Below are 6,000 nucleotides of genomic sequence, written 5' to 3'. Positions count from 1 at the left end.
TCTCTCTCTCTCTCTCTCTCTCTCTCTCTCTCTCTCTCTCTCCTCTGATTCCTACACTAAGGCACTGTGAAAGAAAGTCCCTTCTTGCTCCCTCTGCCCGTCCCCAAGCTCTCTTCCCTTTCCTGCGGGCTCGACTACAGTAATCTCGACTTACAGCGGCACTAATTTCTCGGTAAGTAATAGTCTGAGGGAAGCTTATTGGATTAAGGCACGGAATCCTCAACCCTCTCCTTTAAGTGTGTCTTTAAAAAGCATTTGCCGGAATTTCAGCGCAGCACTTAACGTCCGATCTTGAGTGGAGAAGTGCGTCGTCGCGGGAGCTCAGTCATGGTCAGGGCGCAGCTCTGTCTTGTTTTAACTGAAACCTTGCAGGATTCATTCAGTTTCACATCATCGTGGAGTCTCTTCCATTTCCGCCCGGAACATCTTACCGTCTGAGTAAGGCCTCGAGGGATGAATCTGTCGGCGCGAGGTTTAGATGACGTGGAGGATCAGTGTGTAGTCAAGTCACGCATTTCCGTTCATGCCTGAGAGACGCAGTGGCGATGCAGCGGCATTTCTTTGCAGCATCTCAAGCATAGCGAAAGAAAATAGCTCACTTGTCCTTTTGTCTCAATGTAGAAGACTTGAATTACGGAACATTAATTGAAAAGCGGAAGAAAAGAATAGGAAAAAAATGGAAGATCCACTCTCACAGAGTAAGAGGATGATAAACTTACAACTTTATGAAGAGAAACTTTATCTGCACCGTTTAATTATATTCCCTCGTATGTTTCGACAATGCTAAGAGAATTCTGCGTCTGCGTGATTGCCTTTGTTTTCTACCTTTTTTTTTTCGTGTGTGTGTGTGTGTGTGTGTGTGTGTGTGTGTGTGTGTGTGTGTGTGTGTGTGTGTGTGTGTGTGTGTGGAATTGGCAGTGAGAGGGAAGTGAACACGACAAAACACTCCGCCTGAAATTCACACTAACGTCTCCTTCTCAGTCCATAAAAGTCCTGCAGACGACTCTTACTTTCGTATAATGTTTCGTTTTGTGTGTGTGTGTGTGTGTGTGTGTGTGTGTGTGTGTGTGTGTGTGTGTGTGTGTGTGTGTGTGTGTGTGTGTGTGTGTGTGTGTGTAATTCACCTCAGTCGTCTGCTGGTCACCCAGCCAGTCTTCCCCATTACGGAGCTCATAGACCGATCTTCGGGTAGAACTGAGACCACATCAACACACAACACACGCTGGGAAAGCGAGGCCACAACCCCTCGAGTTACATCCCGTACTTATTTACTGCTAGGTGAACAGGGGCCACACATTAAGAGGCTTGCCCATTTGCCTCGCCGCTTAGCTGGACTCGAACCCGGCCCTCTCGATTGTGAGTCGAGCGTGCTAACCACTACACTACGCGGTGTGTGTGTGTGTGTGTGTGTGTGTGTGTGTGTGTGTGTGTTATGTGGTACTTATCTCCTCTATATATCCTAGATTCTGTATTAACATGACGTGCACACATACACATGACAAATCAATGAAATGTATAGACAAGTAAATGAATTAAAAAAAAAAAACAGAGGGCCAAAATTCAGTCATCTAGACCACTACAATTTGTATTGAACTGTAAACTTTTAGAAGATAAAAGTAAACGAAAGTAACGAAAGGCATCCAAGTATAGATGTGCTGTTTTTTTGATAAGCACGGAATATTGCTTACCGGAATGATATTTCCTAACATCAAACAAGTAAAACAGTAACTGTTTTCAGGAAAGTAGTAAACTGTCAAAGTAAGAGTACGTACAGAACGTGAAACTAGAATGGTAGAATAATGGAATCAGAGTTACATGATGGATACATAGGAGGAAAATAAAGGTTGAAACTCAAATTGTGAAAGTATTTAAATTAAATCCTAGAGTGAATGTCATTGTGATATTAATAGTAAAGTTGTTGTTTTTAAAGGTTAACAGTAAATCTTCTGAAAAGTAGAAAATGACTTTTTTTCTAACGTCAACGTCTTTTCGGAATTAGAAAATGACTAACACGTAGAATATAAAATCGATACAACAAACATTAGTCTTTACAATTTCATCTGAGTGTCTGTCAAGTGGCACCACGCTGGTTTACTTCACAATCAGCCAAACAAAATGTTTCATACATGAACCACGTGATCGTAAATAAAAAGCACGGCCCAGGTAAGACTTCTCAAAGAATTATTCTGAAAGACGTGAAAAGTGGCTTTTGCTTACATAAAGTCACTGTGAATATAAGTTAGCAGCGTACCGCGAAAAAATCCTGTCAATTATTGATTTATTAGCTTTACCACAGTTGTGTAAATTATCGGAAACAATAACTAAAGACTCGTGTACCTATGAGATATGTGGCACACGACGAAAATAAGAAAGATCGAAGTTATCTGTTAGAATTCTAAAACATTGTGTTCTATCTTTCAGAAAAATAAAAATATTAGCTAAATGGAATTTCATGGTATAATCTATAATTTCTATAAATGAGTACAGGGCAGTGACTCAGATAGGAAATGGAAAAGAGTAAGACTGTCATAACACATATAATGGCGTTTTCCAAGTTTGAAAAATATAACTTGAACTCTTTATAATGAACATAAATGGCATCGTGAAGGAATGATATGTAAAAGATCAAACTTCATGGATGATGCTAAAATTACAAGTGAAATAACCTGAACGCTAAAGTGGCAAAACTTTCAGTGTGGCCTCCATGTATTATTAGCAAGCCGGGCAGAACGTGGTATATGGAATTCAATACCAAACAGTGTAAAGTATTTCAGACTGGAAATAACAACATTCATGCAAACTATGAAATAGAATAGATATTTCACGAACAGAAAATCTCATTCTGAGTCAACATTGCAACACAGGAGAAACTAAACAAGTTGTTAAGGAATGGAGGGAGAACTCATGAATTCAAGTAAGAAAAAGTGGTACTTCATGTAATTCACTAATCCATTCTCATCTTGGATATTGCTCATTTTTCAATTTTTTCAGGCAAGGAGAGATAAATTATAATAATAATAATGATAATAAAAATAATAATAATAATAATAATAATAATAATAATAATAATAATAATAATAATAATAATAATAATAATGATAATGCTATTAACAACAATGATAATAACAGTCATAATAATAGAAAATAATGATGATGATGATGATGATGGGGACCGCTCGCACTTTGTGGACCCCACGGTTCTCAAGCTCACCGGTTCGAATCCTGGCGAGGGTCCGAGGTTAGGAAGGGCATCCACTCGCGGTAACGGCTCCCAAATGCCGAAACCAATGTCCTCCTGACTCCTCTGTCAGGAGGCACCGTCCTAACCGTAATGAAATAGGGGAACCGGACGTAAACCGATACAAAAAAAAAATAATAATAATAACAACAACGATAATAATAGCTATAATATTGATAATAATAAAAATGATAAAATAATTTTATTGGTAATAATGATAATGATGATAATAGTAATAATAATAATAATGATACTACTACTACTACTACTACTACTACTACTACTACTACTACTACTACTACTACTACTACTACTACTACTACTACTACTACTACTACTACTACGACAACCACTACTACTACTACTACTACTACTACTACTACTACTACTACTACTACTACTACTACTACTAGTAATAATAATAGTAACTGTAATAATAATAGCAATAATAATGATAATGATAATATTAACAATGATAGCAATCATAATAGTAATAACAATAATAATACAAGAAAAGATACGGAGTCAAAAGCGGCAGTCAAAATAGTAAAGGACAAATGCCTTGTAGCCACCCTCTTGAAAGAGATCAAGTCATAGGAAGGATGAAATACAAAAGCAGGTAGGGAGTTCCTGATTTTATTAGAGAAAATATGAATGATTGAGAGTACTGATTAACTCTTGCATTAGAGAGGTGGACAGAATAAGGATGAGAGAAAGAAAAATGATTTGTGCAACGAGGCATCTAGAACAAGGAAAGCATGCAGCTACCAAGATCAGAAGAGACGTTAGCATGAATAGAAAAAAATCCAGATATGCAACATTGTGGCAGTGAGAAAGAGTCTGAAGACCATCATTTGGAGGGAAGGAGTTGATCAGACGAAAACTTTTGACATCAACTTAAGGAACACTATCATACATGTGAAGCATACGTCATAAATGGACGGAGATGGCCCCTTTACAAAATCAGCAGATTGATTTTTTTTCTTTAATGGTGGGGAGGCGCGGGTGAGAAAAACTTGCGAGATGACCGAGAACGCCTAATTTCATTCAAACCTGTTTTTGGCTAGAGATGAGATATGAAGTTTCCAATTTAGATTTGAAGTAAATGGTAGACCGAGGAGGTACGTTGTATAAGAGAGGAACAGTTCACATCTAATGAAAAAGAGATTATTGTTTGGAAGGTTGTGTCGAGTTGATAGATAATGAAATTGAACTTTTGAATCATTGAGCAATACTAAGCCTGCTCTGCCCCAATCAGAAATTTTTGAGAAATCAGAAGAGATCGGAAGTCAAACGTTCTGTGGCTTCCCTGCGTGAACTGTCTGTCAACTTCCCGAAGGACTGGACATCGACGAAAAGATATAGAAAAGTACAGTGCAGACTAATCTATATCTGTTTATACGTATCTCTATCTATCTATCTATCTATCTATCTATCATTTTATCCTTGCCAAACCTACTTGGCTGGTGGGAGATGTAGCGTTCTCCCCTTAACCTTAGCGGTTCTGCATAACTTCAGCTGTTACGACGCCTAATGGAATAATTTCCATTTGTCTATCTATCTATCTATCTATTTTTTTCTTTTCTTTTCTTTTTCTTTCTTTCTTTCTTTTTTTCCTCCTCTTCATCGTCATCATCACCATCATCATCATCTTCTTCTTCTTCTTCTTCTTCTTCTTCTTCTTCTTCTTCTTCTTCTTCTTCTTCTTCTTCTTCTTCTTCTTCTTCTTCTTCTTCTCCTCTTCTCGTCCTCGGTCTTGCTTCCGTCTTGGGAACATGATGCGAATTTTTCCTCAGAGAAACAAATTGGAGGTGATCATGATGCAGACTCTGTTCCTAAAAGTCCTTGGTATCGTTCTCTGCCACTGGGGTGAGGATGACGGGAGTTATGCATCGGATATATACGTGCACAATGCTATGGAGCAGTATTGTTAATATTTTTATTATTATTATTATTATTATTATTATTATTATTATTATTATTATTGTTATTATTATTATTATATTATAATAATTATTATTATTTCTAATTTATTTTATAGTAATAGTATTAATAGTAATAGTAGTAGTAGTTGTAGTAGTAGTATTAGTGTTAATATCAATAGTAGTAGTAGTAGTAGTTGTAGTAGTAGTAATTGTCGTATTAATAGTAGTAATAGCAGTAGCAGCAGTAGTAGTAGCACCAATAGTGCTGATAGTAGTATTAATAGTAGTAATAATGATAATGATAATAATAATAATAATAATAATAATAATAATAATAATAATAATAATAATAATAATAATAATAATAATAACAATAATAATAATAATAAGAAGAATAAGAATAAGAATAAGAATAAGAATAATAATAAGAAGAATAGTAATAATAATAATAATAATGCGATAGTGATGGATGGTGGTAGTAGTAGTAATAGTAGTAGCAGTAGTAGTAGTAGTAGTAGTAGTAGTAGTAGTAGTAGTAGTAGTAGTAGTAGTAGTAGTAGAAATAATCGTTTTGAAAATAGTAGTCTTTTTTTTTTATCTGTGCCATGTGGTATGGTATTATTTCAGTAGATGATCAAACATTCATGAATCTTAATCTTACAGGGAAGAAACAGATTGACAGACTTCTTATTCTTGCTAAAATATCTCATTGTGGCAGAACAATGTCAGAAACTCAATTCCTTCACCTATCAACTTGACACAACCTTCCAGGGAACTCTCCTCTCTCCTTCAGTGATAAACAACTGCTTCTCTTTTCTACACTGAACATCCTCGGTC

The sequence above is a fragment of the Portunus trituberculatus genome, chromosome 17 (genome assembly GCF_017591435.1).
Source record: "Portunus trituberculatus isolate SZX2019 chromosome 17, ASM1759143v1, whole genome shotgun sequence".
Classification (NCBI taxonomy): Eukaryota; Metazoa; Arthropoda; class Malacostraca; order Decapoda; family Portunidae; genus Portunus; species Portunus trituberculatus.
The sequence above is the reverse complement of the archived record's forward strand: the minus strand, read 5'-3'. Positions refer to the sequence as shown.